Consider the following 18,790-nt stretch of genomic DNA (forward strand, 5'->3'; position numbering starts at 1 on the left):
ATCCAGTCGCAATTTAACAAAATAGTGCTAAACACAATTAGAATAAAATATTAAAATTTCCTGTCGTTCTGGTGCTTGGAATTTTTTTTTTTGAATGAATGAATAAATAGATTTTTCGTAGAAACGGTAGCTCCTAGAAAATCGAAAAAAATCTATTTTTTTATTAATTGACCTCGAAATTTTTTTCTTCCGAGTACCAGTATGACGGGAAATTTTAATATTTTATTTTGAACAAATTTGGTCTGGATGAGAATTTTGGTCGTTGTCGTCGTCGTAATTTTGGTAGTGTGACCGAACCATTACTAAAATGTGATGAGCTTATGTCAATAATAATTAGCGATAGCAGTTTCTATTCCATAGCGTTTATTCTAATCTCTGCCGTCTCGGCCTGCAGATCTTTCCTGTCTCACGCCTGTAGTAACTAAACCGTTTAGACCGTGCAATAAAAATTAATAAATACCATTTTAAATATTTATAAAAATAAAAAAACAAAGTCGTCGGAGCTGCCATACCATTATTATCATATCATATATTATATTTTTTTTATAATGGTACTTAATTTTAAAGATCCTCGGGAAGTTTGTAAAATTATTGTTTATTCCTTTACATTCGTTGCGTTGGTTTTTTTTTTAATTTTTAAATTTTAAACTTCGGTTTCTTATTTTCAAGTAAGCGAGACCTTCCTCCATTTTACATTGCTATATCATATTGATATCTATAAGTTTGTTGCTCCTTGACATCATCATCAACCGTGCACAAATTGTAATGGACCACAGTGACAAAAGAAGTGGTATCTTTAGGAAAAAAAATTGCCAAGGGCCAGGCCTATGTGGCTTTGAGTAGAGTTCAAAATTTCCAGTGTGTGGCTATCCTCTCGCTCCCATATCCCCCTCTTCTTTAATAGACTTTCAACCCATTCCCTTTCCACCCCTAGTAAATGGGATAACCGATTTTGATGTAAACCATATTATCTAATTGTACCTATATGTACACGTCATATCCTGTCGTTTGATGCTCCATTTGGTTTATTTATCTAACCACTGTCACCCCTAAAGTGCCCTATATGTAATAAACAGATGAACCGATTTCGATAAAACATTATTAATTGTAATTCACACGTTGCTCTTTCATATTTTGATATATCTACCGCTTGAGTATATTATTTGACAACATCCCATTATTGTTCATTCCCACTTTTACCGCTGTAATCTAATAGAAGCTGTAATGGATAAACCGAATTGGATAAAAATATAACTAATATTTTTTCCCACATTCCCACTTTTACCCCTATAAAGGTATAATAAGGCCCTGCGCAGACGGCACACTTTTTGTGCGATCGAGTCTGCGGCGCACAAAAAGTCTGCATGGCGCGCAAAAAGTCGGTCGCGGATTTTTCACAGACTCAACGCACACGACGCACATCTTCGATCATTTTGTCGGCAGAGCTGTAGGGACGTAGACGCTATGGAAATCGTGTAAAGTGTGCGCCGTCTGCGTTAGCGCGCGTTGAAGCAAACGTTCAATTCTTTTCACACACTTTTGTGCGGAGCGGCGCGGTGCGGTCTGCCCGAATTACACGGATTTTTTGTGCGCCGGACTTTTTGCGCGTCGTGTGCGTTACTGCATATAATTTCATAGGTTCTATTTTCACAGACTAAAAAGTGCGTCACGGATAGTCTGTCGTCTGCGCATGGCCTAAATGGATGAACCGATTTTGATACACTTTATCTAAGAACCAGCGTCGGAAAATATGCTTTAACTACAGTTTTGGGTTTGGGATCGTTTTAATAATTTAACCCCTGCTAATTTTTTTTACATATTTTCATTGTACAGACATCACTTTTCTAGAATTTTATTATATGTATTGATGATTGATGATTGATGATTGACCACGCGCAAGGTTACTAATTTCCACTACATCCTCACGCAAATCGCCAATTTTTATTAACATTGAATCTGTTAATAAAAAAAATCAAAAGATAACCGTACCTTATTTTATTAAAAAGCTACTAACAAATAAAGTTTTATCAAGAACTAAAGTGACCTTCTTTATAGTCTTGTAAAAGTTATACCTACATAAAAATAAAATTTCATCATTTTCTTATTTTGTCATACTTAACTTTAACTAATAAAACATGAGTCTAACTATATAATTATAATTATAAAGAATAAATACAAAAGTTACAACTTATCTTTTGTGGGAACGCAAGAAGGCGAAAATTAAAAAAAAAAGCTGAAGATTTATAACAATGTAACGAATGAACACAATCACTGTTATCTACTATTACCTATATTAACTGTAATGGTGTCTTGTTTGACATCAAATAATAAACATCTACCCTCACTTATAAAAATTTAGTACATATATTCACATGAAATATAAGCGCACCTGAAATGGACTCTGGGAAGATATGAATTATTTATTTAACTTTAAAAAAAAACAACCTCACCAACATCATAATATTTAAATTATGAATTTCCAAGAAGCGTTAATATTATGTAAATTGATTTGATTTTAATGAAATCTCATAGATGGCGCTGTTTTAAATTTGTCTTTATACTACTAAGATTCATTATACTGTTTCTCTGCCAAAATTACTTAAATGACGTAGTTTTTATAGTGTAAAGGTAGACAATAGCATGGCTTACTCAAAAACAACATTTAAACATGAGTCTTTAGATTGTACGCTATCGTAGTACAGAGAATACGTAAGAAGAATAAAGGTTCACAGCTCCTCCACCGCAGGTGATAGCTTGATAATATGTAGCCTATAGCCTGACCCGACCTGTTAGTAATATTCATGCAAAATTTGAAGTCAATCTATGCAGTACTTTTCGAGATTAGCCCGGTCAAACATACAGACAAACAGACAAACAGACAAACCGACAAACAGACAAACAGACAAAAATTCTAAAAACTATGTTTTTGGCTTCTATATCGATTATAGATCATGGATTATGTATTCTTTTAAAAAAATATTCAATGTACAGTTTTGACTTTCCTACGATTTTATTATATGTATAGATAATAGTTATTTAGGAAATATATTTCATGTGCAGAATTGACCTCTACAGATTTAATATAAGTAGGTATACATATATTTAGATTCCAATTTCCATGTAACGTTAAATTCGACTATACAATAACTAACAGACAACGCAGGTTACTCTCGTTTCCGTAAGTTGAGGCGGCTACATATTCGGTCCTAATAACATGACTTTTTGTGAACGAAACGACAGCGCGGTTTAATTCGATGGCAACACCATCAGAAAAAAGGAAATATTTTTAACTTTGAAAAAATATTATGATTTACACTATTATTAATACTATTTTAACATTAACACAAAATATAAGACTGTGAGTGTGTAAAAATAAATCCAGCTAGTTTCACATCACACTTATGTTTATAATTAGGTATACGACATGAAAATATATTAATTACCAAGCAATAATCATATAGATAAATACTGAACAAAAGTATTAACAGTCAAAGTATATTATTTTTTACTAACAACATGTAAATGATGAAGGAATAATAATTATCAACGCACTAACCTTTTTGTATTAGAGTCCCGCCTCGTGATCGAATTATTAAAACACGAAGATTTTTAAAAATGTAACCAATGAACACAATCAATATTAGATTAACTGTAATGGTGTCTAGTTTGACTTAAAATAATATACATCTACCCTCACTTTTAAAAATGTAGTATATTCACACCTAAGATTCACACGAATTATAAGCGCACCTTATAGGGAAGGGAAGATTTATTATGGGTTAAAGAGTTAAATAAATAACTAACATAATTATATTTAAATTATTAATTTTTAACATTGTGTTCAGTAGTGTTAACATGTAAATTGATTTGATTTTTACGAAATCTCATAGATGGCGCTGAATCAAATTTGTCTTTATAGTACTAAGATTCATTAAACAGTTTCTCTGCCCAAATTACGTAAATGACGTAGTTTTTATAGTGTAAAGCTAGATAATAGCATGGCTTACTCAAAAACAACATTTAAACATGAGTCTTTAGATTGTACGCTGTCGTAGTACACGGAATACGTAAGAAAAGTAAAGGTTCACAGCTCCTCCCCCGGAGGTGATAGCATGATAATATGTTTAAAAAAACCTCACTCGACCTGTTAGTAATATTCATGCAAAATTTGAAGTCAATCTATGCAGTACTTTTCGAGATTAGCTCGGACAAACATACAGACAAACAGACAAACAGACAAACAGACAAACAGACAAACAGACAAAAATTCTAAAAACTATATTTTTGGCTTCTATATCGATTATAGATCATGGAATATGTATTCTTTTAAAAAAATATTCAATGTACAGTTTTGACTTTCCTACGATTTTATTATATGTATAGATTCCTTGGGTTTCGTTGGATCGATTACACCTTTATGTAGTAAATAAAATAAACTTCGAATATCTTATTGGTGTTTTGATAATATCCACTGTATGTGTGTATAATCCATGGAGAATTTCGATTATTCTTGTTCAAATTCAACTTGATGAAATAGTAAATGTAAACAAACCGATATATTCAAAACAAACACATCCACGCAATCTATGCATCGAATACTCGTTAGCATATTGTTACTGCTTACTGTACCTACTGGTGCTGTTCTTTTTCTTCCTTGAACCATCGATGTTTTGCAAAGCTGCAGGAGTTATGCCGTCACCACATCGCCTCTGCAGAATTCTTACCACTTTTGAAATCCGCAAATTGTCGCAACATGAGAACAATAATTCCCACGCCGCACTTTCCATTTCATTGCGGCCAGCGGCGGAGACAATCAAGAATACATTAAAGAAAGAAATGTATGCCGAATAAGTGTGCCAATGTGTCGGTACTGAACAGCCCGTATCCTAGTATTGCTTAAGAATATTAATAAGGAAAATCGGAGCTAAGCGCATAACCTTATTTTTGAGTAAACTAGATCCAATTGTTACGCAAACAACCAACAATTATAATTAACATGAAGTACCTGCAATTACGCTGACGTAAAATTTTCATGCGTGGATGTTATGTTCGATTTAAATGTGTATTTTGAACAATATGCTTTTTGTAATTGCCTTCACTCAATTTAAAACGAGCGTTTCAACCATTGAAGGCAAACGACCCGGCACATCATAATAACGTATGATGGAACTGGAAGATCATCCACAAATACGAGAATATATTCACAGTGCAATTCAATTGTCATACGAGAATATGGAAACGTGAAAGCATAATCGACATTGAAGCCAATATTCTGTAGACAGTTTTCACCGTTTCATAAAGCATGGACCACTTAAAAACAAAACATTTTGACACCTTGATCAACCAGCGAATTAGAGCAGCAGAGATGCATACTATTTTGAAACTATAAAATATTTCATAAGCATAATCGCTTACGTAAAACAAAACCGTGGTTTTCATAAATAAAGAAGTTATAGCTCGATAGGAAAACAATAGATTTTTCTACCATTCACTAGATTGATAAAAATATATCACTCAATTGCATTACTGAAAACGATTTAGAACCATCGAACCGTTACAAACGTGGGTAGTAATAATTGAACGCTTTAATAGTTTTCACTCAGTATGGACACGAACTGAAATAGTTAGCTAGTTGAATAAAATATTATTATTTTAATGCAAATCATAGTGAATATCCAGATTTGGCCTGGCCATAAGTGAACACTTAAGTGTCAGAACACGTGGTAATAAAGCCTCAGAGTGAAACTAATTAATGTAAATTGATTCCGATGAAATTGACGAGGAAATAAAACAGAAGCATTTCGTGGACATTCTCAAAAAATTAACGATTTTAATCTTGCTTCTAGGATAGCTTGTTCTGCGAAAAAGTAATATCAAATTTTAAATATAGTACATGGTCATATGTGATAAGAGCGGTAGTGCAAGGACATTAATATCTTAGAGAAGGACTAATTAAACAAAATCCGTAATAAAGCTTTTCCTCGTTCTTGTACCACTAAGAGGTTTGGCCTCTTTTCCTTAAAGATGGAGGTTGTTACGGAAAAATATTGACGCTGGAGAGCTATTCATAGGAAAAGGGTTCGTACTTCGTAGCCCTTAATTAAGCCTGTACTATATTCCCCGAAAACATTTACGTTTTGTGTGCGGAACCCAGCAAATGGCAGAAACGCCTAAGCACCTTTCACACCCTATTCAAGGTGACCTTTTCGTCATGTAGATGCCGCAAGCTATAGGCACTTAATTATCAGCACTGTTTCTAGCCTTGTTCGCTTCATCGGGCCTGTCATGGACGTACAATGAACGCGGAGATTTATCTAACGTAATATTTTCGTTTGCTTTACTTAGTACTGACCCATTTGTTTCTGGTAATGCTCGAACATTATTGTGAATTCATTTTCACATAAGCCTAAGTCACCAGAGCGTGTATCGGTTCCTATATAAATACCTTTTCCGTATTTCATACCTTTTTTACCCATATCCGTGTTCATTGAATTTGACCCAATTCATGCTGAACACTTCCAGTAGAATTAAATATGAAGTCTATGTGGATAAAGAATTGGGTCATCTTCATAATTACAAGCATTTTCTGAAGCATGTTCGATTTACTTTAAAATAATGAACAGGGACGACTACGTAAATTTTACTGAAGATAACGAATAGTGAAAGATTGGAAGAATACCTAACAAAATTAATAGCCACTTATTCAAAACGCCTTAAAATTTCAGTAAGGATGCAGTCACGAACCATTAACCATCATCAATCATCATAAATACAATACGTATTTTGCAATAAAACTGCTTCTCATTTGAATGAGCTCTCAAAATGGCTTTTTAACTACAAACAATACGGTTGATTACTCCCTCGAGATGAATTACCATTGTGGCGGTAGAGACGTTATGTAATAGATAGGTTCAGACCAACCACAGCACTAATGACAGGGTAATCCAGTGGCGACGCTGAAGTATACCTTTAATGACACTAATCCAAGCCGATTGGAGGTCAGTGTACGACGGAGTAACAATCGATTTTAAACCTTATCCAGGGACATAATATAAGGAAAGTACAAAATGAGCCAAGTTCGAAAGAATCTGGGGTTATCGTTGCAATTTAAATAAATTCCTGTAATGCTATACAGATGTGTGTAATCACACAACGCTTAAGTAAAAAAACAATAGCTTAAATTCAAATTATAAATAACCTCAGAGGTTTCTACGATGTGTTAATCTGTTAACCTGTTAAGTTTCCCAATTGTTTTATGTTTATAATCTAGTCCGTTTCTTACTTATTCTATCTACCTTCTTAATCTAAAGATCTGTTAGAATGAGTAAAATTAATTTAATAAATAAACTGAATACTATCGCACGTGGCGTTCACACTAACATAATGATTGCTATTAATTGATTACGTAAAGACTAAAGTTATGTACATCGCGTGTGACGAGTCCGTTAGCTGCATCGGCTATCGGTGTGAAATCTTTCTACAAATCATATCAGGTAATTACGATACATTCATTATGCGCCGATTATGATGGTACATTGTTTTTGTCCCTATTTGTTTATTTTTGTGCTCGTTATTATACTTCCTTAATGCTCGAACTGTATAAAAACGTATAGAAGTTATTGCACGCCTCATAAGCGAAGCGTTGAGGTGGGTACTACTGTCACTTCGCGCAAAACATCTGATTTTTCAAACTTAAAATGTCTTTATGTATCATACATTGCACTTGTAAGATAATACATACACACACATATTAAGAAAAAACACTATTTTTAACGTTCATGATATTTTTGATGTCATTTTTGTTATTTAAACTAGTTAAAAAACAGTTTAAAAAAGTTCTATCTTGGACGTCCGTGTGTCTGTATGTGCGGATCCTTTTTCTTGTTAACACGATAGCGACCGAAATACTTTACTAATCGAGTCTTTTTTTTTCTCTTACGCTTGAGTATGCTCAGGAATAGAACCCTTTCATTTTTCAGGGTCTGATTCGATGTGGTTTAATTGTTATTAAATAAACAAAAATAATAATTAATAGATATTTATTAAAAAAAAATTATGAGGCGTGCACTTTTGGATTTTCCAAATTATTTCTGTCTATTTAACCCAAATGTGCGTTTATTGGTGTTTTTATTGAATAACTACTACATATATACATTTTTCCTGTTGTTCATTTATTCCAGTTTCTATAGTGAGAAAAAACAGCGTAAAACTAAACGGTACCGTAGCTAAGTTTATTGGGTAACTATAGCACTTAGCATGGTAATTAACTTTGGGGACGCTGCTACATGCGAAATTTAATCAAACATATAAGGAACATTTGCAGATATGACACCAGCGAACGACAGTAATTCTGAAGAAACTTCTACGATGAAGAATTAATCTCGAAAACGCAAGAAATATGACATCCGCGCTCGGGAAACATTTGATTAAAGTCATTTATGGCAGATTATCCTTCATATATTTCCTCACTTTCTCCATATAGGGTAAAAGGCAGTCTGGTACAAGTGTGACATGAGTTTTATTTTCCGTATTTCATTTCAACACAAAAATATTATTAAATTGAGACTAAGGTTAAAAAATTGGAAAATCCAAAAGTGCACGCTTCATAATTTTTTTTTAATAAATATTTATTAATTATTATTTTTGTTTATTTAATAACAATTAAACCACATCGAATCAGACCCTGAAAAATGAAAGGGTTCTATTCCTGAGCATACTCAAGCGTAAGAGAAAAAAAAAGACTCGATTAGTAAAGTATTTCGGTCGCTATCGTGTTAAAAAGAAAAAGGATCCGCACATACAGACACACGGACGTCCAAGACAGAACTTTTTTAAACTGTTTTTTAACTAATTTAAATAACAAAAATGACATCAAAAATATCATGAACGTTAAAAATAGTGTTTTTTCTTAATATGTGTGTGTATGTATTATCTTACAAGTGCAATGTATGATACATAAAGACATTTTAAGTTTGAAAAATCAGATGTTTTGCGCGAAGTGACAGTAGTACCCACCTCAACGCTTCGCTTATGAGGCGTGCAATAATATTGCTACAAGAATACGCAATAGATGTGCATTTTCATGTTCTCGTATAAGTATATTGTAATCAATGTTAATTCGTAATTTTTATACATTACCTAATATTATAGTGATGCGAAAGGAACTATGTGTGTGTCTATTGCGTTTTCACACCTGACTGCGGAATGGATTTAAAATAATTGTAATATATATAATATAGAAAGAGCATAGGCTTCTGAAGAGTATGGTCTCGACTAAAAGATAATCAAACTTGAAAGCCGTCAAAGAGGCGCTGGAATGAGGAATAAATTCAATCACACCTTAAGTGCAAAGTTAACGTAGAAGAGATAAAGGTAGTTTTGTACAAGTCTTATTACTGAATAGTGTGAAAAACTTTATCCGAACATAAGAAGTCGTGACTCGTGAGTGATTCCTACGTATTTGCAAGGCAAGGGTATAAAATTTAGAGGTATTGTTAATTTGAAAAACGCAGTACTAGTTGATTTCTTATCAGGATTAACACTGGTTATCGTTGTCCATTGTACAAAACAAAGACTTAATTAAACGCTATCGAGTCATTAGCAGATAAGTGATAATTTCAATGGAGGCAGATAAAACTGTTCACACGTTATCATGCTTGTGCGAATACTGTAATGCCTGAATTGTGTGGGTTGCAATACTAAATTTTCCTGTACGATGTTGGTAAAATTGTAGTAAATTTTAACAAAATATGTACAGTATATTGATTATTATTTAAAATTTAGGGATATGGACCATGTTATCGGAACTGTGTACCATTCTTTTGAAAAATAAATACATTACCTACGGCTACTTTTCATAATTTAAAATAATATTTCAATATAAGAGAGATTAATATGAGCTGAAGGAAATCTAGGCTATAAAAAACTCAATGCTAACCTTTTTAAGTGACATCGTGCAAATACGTCGTCTTTGTGCAAGGGTGTGAAGGTAATCCAATTACTGTTGAAACAGATCTATCCTAATATTACAAAGCTGAAGCGTTTGTTTGTTTGTCTGAACGCGCTAATCTCGGAAACTACTGGTCAGATTTGAAACATTTTTCCCTATAGGCTATATATATAAAATAGCCTTATAGGCTATATATATATCATTTTGCTCAAGACCAACAGGAGCGGAGAACTGCGGTCAAACCGCGGAGTGCAACTAGTATAAAATATAACAAGGTAAAGTCTCTAATAGTGATCGGTTAAATATTAACAAGCTTTCAACACTTTGGTCGCTATATTGAATGAGAAAAAAGCGAAACGGGGCTAAAAGTTTTCGTGCCGTTTAATAAATTATATCTGTAAAAGACTTTAATTCTTCAGCTCTTAATTTATGAACAATTTTCTGAAGAAGGTGCATAAAATGTTATGGTTGGCGTTTGAATTTATAAGTCTTTTGAAAGATACTGAAGTGTCTGAAGGAATATTCAAATTCTTTATTTTGTTCTTCTCGTGAAATTTTATGTAAGTATTTATTTTTAATGCGGATAAAACTAATATCATGGTAATAGTTGTTAATGGTTGTCTTTACTTCAGAATAAATAAATGTTTACTTTATAATATTCAGCACTGATATTAAATTAAAGACGAAGTCATAGATAACGGCTATAGATAATACAGTACAGTAAACGTTTATAATATAGTAAAACTGTACTGTAAAACGCTTAATATGCAAAAATATAACTAATGTAAGTACTTAATTATTTTTTATTTTTAACTAATGTCTCCTTCCTTAATAATTATTAATTGCACTTGATGGCCTCATAAATGTCGTTATACTTTCTATAAGCCCCAGTAAAAACTGATTTACTAGTTCAATACCAATTTACAGTTGACCTTTAAAAATATATTCTTTACCAATAAAAAGTCTTATAACAATCTTCTTTTCCATAAAAAAGATGGTATTAATTGAAGCCGGAAAGTCAGTGTCACGCTCAACACGTGCGCGGACAGCGGATAGTAAGGAATTACGCCCATTAACAGCTAATAGGCTGGTGACTGGTCCACACAGAGCGTGTAGCCTCGCGAACACAGAATTTTGGAAACCGAGCGCCTGCGCATTTCTGTAAGCATTTGGGATGTTGGCATTTATACCCGGCGCGGCCTAAGATGATCCCTATGACACTGACAGTTAATCTCAAGAGACAAACTTGTAATGGCGTCACCATTAAATTAGAAACGTATTGGAGGCGTCTAAAAATGGCATTTATTAATTTTTACGTAGCTTTATGCCATTACAATGATATTCCGTTGGAATTATAACAATTCTTAACATTTACGAGAAATTATATCAATCTGACTTTACGTTTACGTCCTTCAAAACTTACATCGTTGGCATTTATCGACTAGTGCGGAAGTATCGATAAACAAATTTCGATAATGGAAACGAGTTCACATTTTTTCCATGCTTAAGCTATAGTTCATTCTCTATTGAATGGAACAGAAGATCGCAGCATAATTAATTAATTAATTACCGTTCGCGTTAATTTACTTACCTATGATAATATAAGTTTTTTAGAAAAATTAAATGGGGGACTCCATTTTCATGATAAAATAATATACACTGTGTTAAACGGGTTAAAGATTACGAGAAAATGATAAGGTGCATTTTTATGTTTTGGAAAACTTTCGTTTTACTTACCGTTTCGTTTACATAATAGACGTTAAAAATTCATTTTATAATATTTGTAAAAACATGTTTACCGACGTGGCTGAATGCAAACCACGCCTTTGCCTATAAAATAGTAAAGTATCGACACGATCCATCATACGAGCAATCACTAAGACGAACTGTCATAGGGATCATCTTAGGCCGCGCCAGGTATAGGATGTAAAGTATACGTTGCAACTTGCAACATTGCGTAATAAGTTAAGTGACACAGTCAGTCGTTTGTTCTAATATGTCGTATCTCTTTGCGAAGATCAGAGCTGCGCTGTGCGAAGCAGTTCGGCCAGTGGCCAGTGTGGCTAGACTAAGAAAACCGGCGGCACACGCGCTTTCCGAGGTTGCTCGCTCTGTGTGGATCAGCCTATTTACAATTAATAAAATCGATACATTTGCAATTGAAATTTTTCTTTGTTCAAATTATCTTGCGTGTGCGCATTACTTCCGTTATACGAACGAATTAGGGCTGCGGTTTATGCAGATCCTGGAGATGGTATTTAACTATTTAATAAAAAAAAAAAAAAATTTGGTGTTTTACATAAAAATTGGAATTGTCAATATTTTGGAAAAAAAATATAGCGTCTCGTCGATAATTAATGTATGTAGTTCATTATCATCATTTTGTAAACATGGAAGCGTATATGTACGAAAAGGTAAAAACGTGTTTGTTAAATTAAGGAACACGCTAATAAACATAACAGACAAAATAAACTATCCAAAACTGGAAATAAAATGTCATATTGTTTACTTTCATTGAACTTGAAGGTCTTATAGTATTAACAAAATAATACAAACAGGATTACGCTAACGAGCAATTGTAATCTCTACGCTCACGGTCAATCACTTATTTAATTTAAAAGTTACTTTTAATAGGACTACGCAATAAACTTATTACTTACAGTGAACATCCAATTAATACTGAATCGAGGTAAGGTGAAGAAGATAGACTTGTATTGTATAATACCTATATTATAGGTAGGTACATAAGTACGTTTTCTACGTACTGTAGAAGGCTTGACCACGATCTTGCTTGGTGGCAAGGTCAGGTGGCAGGTCTCTTCTCTTGAAGACCCCCAGATTTTACTCGTCGGAGATCACAGATTCAGGAAGCATGTTCCAGTCCCTCTCGTTTCGAAAAAGAATAAAGCGTTAGTTCTATTAAATATTCTGCGACAGTAGTGGATAGATATACAGGTGTGATTACTTGTTCATCGAGTAACGCGTTCATACGGACAGGCAGACAGCCTTAATTTTATATTATGTAGGTACGTGATCGTCAATTAAATTCAAATACCTACATCATTTCAATGCCCCCTATACAGCATTCAAAATATTGATAATACGGCATTAATAATATTTTCTAATCATATATATTTTTATTCCAGAAAACAAGGGTCAATAAGAAGATTCATTCATAACAAGCACCCTATTTAGTCGTGAATAGGGCATGAATATCGGAATCTCGGAATCTCGCAATATCGGAATCTCGGAATGAAAATTTCGATATTACAATTCCGATACTGAGTGATCCAATATCGTTATATCGGAATTAAGATTTTTTTATTCAGTGCTAAATTATTAAATTGTGACGTCGTTGTGGACTAGTTAAAACGTCTCAAATATAAAAATAACCAAACCAGCACTATCGCTGTCCCGCAAACTGAGAGTGAGTGTCGTACGGCTGTTTTATGATCCGATGAAGATAATCGTCCCCTATCAAGTCTCGCTACAACACGTGAGCTAACCCTGCAACAAGAATGGGAAAAGGAGATGGAAAAGTGCAAAGAGAAGAAAAAGGCAATGCCTCTGAACGACGAATTTGATCTTTTAGGATTTGTAATGATTGAAAAAGCTATATATACCAACGACAACAGAGGTGAAAGAGGTGTTTATTTGACACAGGCGTACACGTACCTTTCATCAGTCTTGCCTACGAGTGTCGAAAGTAGGCGTGTTTTTTCATCTGCTGGATATTTTTGTAGTAAAATCCGAAGTTCGTTATCCGACAAAATGCTTGATGCTTTAGTATTTTTGAGAACTTATTATAACCAAGAGAAACGTGCGTTAAAAAATAATCTTATATCTACTCATTGTTTGTAATTGTTGATTTTGAATGCAAATTTAAAATTATAAGTTTTGTTACGTTACCTAATGTTAATTCTAAGTTTAATAAATAGCAACTAGCATTCCTGCTGGACTCCACGTCCATATAATTGTTGATTTTGCATGTTATATTTTGTGTTTGTAAAATTTTATTACGTTCATCCGTTAGTGACTAGTGTCAGTTAAATTTGTATCTAAGATTATGATTATAATACGTTTTTAATTAATAAAATCCACCTTTTTAATATATATGTCCAATTCCGATATCAATATCGGAATTCCGATATTGAGCTCCAATATCGGAAATCAATATCGGAATTCAAAACTATTCCGATATTACATGCCTTAGTCGTGAATCGTGATTAAATACGTTATTGAAATTTGAAATGTGAATGAAAACGTTTTAATATGCAACTCCAATCTTAGAATTTTATATATTCAGTGTTTTCTTGTTTGATTTTAGGCGAGTGGTATTCAGCAATTAAAGACTTTTAACGGATTTTAAACGCGATCTATTCTTACATTATATTGTATGGGACATTTAGAGCATTTAACATCAAACGTGGTCACAGGGGAGTCTAGAGTGTCTGATTCAATGTTTGTGTTAATAAATCAAACTAATTAAACCTCTATTAAACTAAAATATTCCGTAAATAGGGACACCTGTACAGGCATTTGTACTGCGTAATAGAACCTAGGGAACCGGTACGTCGGAGGCTGGGATCAAGGACCCTAAATGCACTCAACGCGGAGACCTGAATCTAGAGAGGAATGCATTCCTACTTTTCAACCGACTTCAAAAAAGGAGGTGGTTCTCAATTCGACTGTTTTGAAGGTTTGTGCTCTCTTTTGTTTTGTTTAATTCAGATAATTTGAAAGTGGTTAAGTTTTTGTTTAAAAAGAGTGTGTGTGCCGAGCACACGTGTTCGAAGTGAAATTTCTTTGGCAAGATACAAAATCGTCGTCTTAATCCATGGCGTGACGGTATTGACACGACGCGACATTGAAAATTTACTATCATCGCGCCTAAAGACGTTTCACTTTAAAAAAAACTTATTTTCCTAATCTTTATAACCAAGAATGTATGAAAAAATATTAATTTTACCACACTATTTTCATTACATATTTGTTAAAACTTACTTAAATTGAAAATTAAATCTCTTCACAACACAATCAACTTTTATATCAATGTACCAGCAAGAGCAAATTCCGATTCAACACGAACAAACAAATTAGGCAAGTTAAATAACATCAGCTGATAAATACGAAAGTTGAATGAGGGTACATTTGTAACAGAAACAAGCAAAAACTTTCAAGTTCCGTGTGTTAATTTATCAATTTGTATTTTGTTGCCTTGTCATTTGGTTTCAGATTTTATTTATTGTGTAATAATTTGTTAGTTTAAGCAACAGTAGGCTCGGTCATAAAATGGATGGGTGATCTATTTTTTTCCAGTTGGTCTTTAGTTTATTTGTGCAGAACTCTTGATATCGATTCCAACCTACACTTGACCAATATTTGAGTTAAATTGTTACCAAAAATTGCAAAACGAACAAAAAGTTTAAATGTACACTTAAGATATAATAATGGTCAGTTGAATTTTTATCTATTCATGTAGAATTAAGAGGATGCTATTCTGGAATGATAGATATTCAATAAACACATAAATATTTCAGCACGGCACTAAACAAAACTATATTCATTCACAAGGTTAGTTTGAGTATTTGCAAATGTATGCATACAAACTACTTCAAACTAATTTTTATAAACTTTACTATAGTAAATTAAACCTTTATATGTCAGACAGAGAGTTTGAATGTGCTTACCTCAGGAACTACTGGTCCGTTTTGAAAAATTCTTTTGGTGTTAGATAGTCCATTCATTTGAGGAAGGCTATAGCCTAAATATCATCACGCTAAGACCAACAGGAGAGGAGCCACGCGGGTGAAACCCCGGAGCGCAGCTAGTACTATTTTACCGGGAGCCTTTGGGCAAAAGGGACCTGGGCTATGTTGCACTTCCACTGCATATTGGACTAGACATAACTTCATTGTTATAAATACACCTTATTCGCCTTTACTAACAAAAATAACACTGTTAATTTTGTTTTGCCTTTACACTTTTCCTTAAGAATGCAATAGAATACAAGAATGCAAGAAGAATCCTTAAGAAGGCAATGCTTAGCTTATAATAGTTTGGTTACAATAAAATACAAACACTATGTACAATATAACTATTAACTTTATATAATAATTAAGGTACTTATATTAAAAATACAGCCAAGGGCCAACAACACTATTTCTTAGTTCTTACTCATATTACTTGTATGTATAGAAGCAGGATAGATATCTGTCATTCAATCTATGATGGATCAAAGTGTAGGAATTTGGATGCTATGGCAACAGAACTTAGCATCAGAGTGCATTTAAAATTTTTCATACTGCAATAATTCATATCTAATGCCATTTATTGCTTTCTGTGAATGAATTTATTTCTGCTGCTTTATTTGTTTTATTTACAGGTTAATAATAAGTAGAATATTTATTTTCTAAAAGTAAAAAATGGAGTAAAACCTACTGAAAGTTATTGTTGGAAATAATAAAGGATCTTTAATTAAAATTAAATGTATAGATTTGTCCATAATTCATATTGGACCTTGATTAATTTTAAGGCGAAATCATAAAGTATGTTCTTTGTTTTTTACCTCATAGTTCGTCTACGATTACGAGAATTAGTTGATCAAATTGGATCTAAGTTTTGAATAATATTTTTAAAATTTAAATAATAGGAGTATTGATAAGATAAGATTACAATTCAGTATAAAATAAATAAATTTATAAGTACATACCAAAATTACAACTCCCACGCCAGTTTTGACCATTCAACTTTTCACTATTTTTATTATAGAATTCACTTTTTATTTGCGATTAAAACAAGGTGGTTTAACACGTTTATATTAGCTTTTTTTATTCATTGTTCACCGAATAATAAAGAAAATGATACACAAACAGTCTTATTCACTGTTGTTTGATTTTTTGACACAAAAGCATTCATATTTCATTCATTGTTGACAGTGACATACTACAAGAAAATATAGTGTGAAGTTGATAACCAAGATCTGTCAATGTCTATAATATAACCACAGAACCTTAGATTATACACCTAGGTGTATAATCTAAGCACACGTTCAATAACATACACTTTTCATGTTTTAATTGAAAGTAAATAATAACTATTTTGTAGTAAACAAATTTAAAATCATTTTTATGTTTTATATAAGCATATTAATTTTTTTTTCAGTAATATTATTTTCTATCCGTAGCGACATCTACTGAAAATGTTGTAAACTATCAAAGTTACATTATTTAGCATTGTGAATAAAGATGGCGCTATTACTAATAGATTACCTAATAATTTAATTTATACTTTAAAAATACTATTATAATGACGTGAAATGCAATAATATATTGTGTAATAACATAATATAATGTTACCGCGTTGTTAACAGAGTCTTCATTGTGTCCGCAGATGGATACAATCATAATAATCTCAAGATCATGAGCTGTGATTAATAAAATAATATTGGTAGCTTAGATTGGCAGTTAATATATTAATGAGGTGTTATGATCTCGATTTATACCTAAGTAAGTAGTTAGGTCTGTATGCTAAATAATTTTAAATGAGCATTTAACATTAGATCGATGCATAACGCTATTGATTATTATTCTACTCTGATTTCGGCTTCAAGAATGTTACATTAACAAATAGTTACTAAGCAACGAAAAACTTACGCAAATAGAAATTGTGAATACGCGCCCTTACGCGTCATAAATTACCTCTATTCATATACCTATATGTGTTTGAGAAGGAACACTAGCACAATATTGTAAGTAGTTTACATGTGTATTGTGATTTTGCTTTGAATTTGGTTTTATCGATAAAACTTCACACTGCGCGAGTTTGCAGTAATACCATGTTCTACCTCTCCTACTTACAATCTACCTAGGAGTTATGCCTGTGTCTATAATAATAACACATCGATATTATGTACTTGAGATATTATTCCCTTTATCAACCATAGATATGAGATTATATTTAAAAAATATAAAAAAAGTACCTAACTAGGAATTTAGTTAGGTAAAATCTTTAAAACAATGTCATAAAAAATAAAATGTGAATGGTAAATACCTACTAAATAAATGATATTGTTATTAAATTGTAAACTAAATTGGCATCTTACAAATGTTTTTAAGAGGGGTTTTTATGAAAGCCTGTAAAATGCTTCGAGCAATTACGGAGTATATGATTTGAATGTTCTTTATTTGACCCTAGGAGCGTTTATGAACGACTACGAATGATACAAATAGCTCCCATTTTATAAGGTGTTTTTTAAATGATTTACGTTTTAATTATTTTATACATTGCCAAATTTTAAATAATATTTAAATTTTGTTTTTGTGTTCATTGTTTTTTAGAAGGCTATAAAACATCACGCTAAAACTTCTCTTGGTCTTGCAAATGAGAAAATATTGCTTTTGAGAGAAGACTGCTCAGTGCAGACAAAGTTGCGTGCAGTGTTCACAGAACTACCTATAGTTATCGGTTGCGTGGGTCAGCTAGTTTCAAACAATTCTGTAATACCTACCTAGATAAAGGTTTTGGTTTTGTTTATAAGTGGTATTAAATTATATTTTAATTGTTATATTATTGTTTCACTGTCTTTTATTATTATAGTCTAAAATACATATGAACATACTAATATTCGCGTGACTGTCTCTACCGTGTGATGGCGAATATAGCTTTTTATGCATGAGCTTCAGAACTCATAACATGGAAATCATATACTTAAGTAAATAGAGGGAAAATATGTATAATCCACAAGAGTCAACGAACTTTTCAATTTCACGTAGGTATCTAGTTATATGTGTTAAAACCATGTTAAAACAATTAGGTACATGTGAATTAAAATCGTAATTA

The 18,790-nt window shown here is 32.5% G+C and overlaps 1 protein-coding gene across 1 annotated transcript in view; it reads right to left on the bottom strand.

Annotated features, from left to right (window-relative positions):
• LOC149908061 (uncharacterized) overlaps window positions 1-16,860 on the bottom strand; it is a 66,028-nt gene extending 49,168 nt beyond the window's left edge. Inside the window, exon 1 of the mRNA XM_090103188.1 lies at window positions 16,662-16,860. The gene's annotated coding sequence lies outside the window, so the exon portion shown is untranslated. The remainder of the gene's footprint in view (window positions 1-16,661) is intronic.
• Window positions 16,861-18,790: the final 1,930 nt, after the last annotated feature.

The sequence above is a fragment of the Colias eurytheme genome, chromosome 6, assembly GCF_061535395.1.
Source record: "Colias eurytheme isolate Ceu_HAF_F1 chromosome 6, ilColEury1 Martin Lab GWU primary, whole genome shotgun sequence".
NCBI lineage: Eukaryota > Metazoa > Arthropoda > Insecta > Lepidoptera > Pieridae > Colias > Colias eurytheme.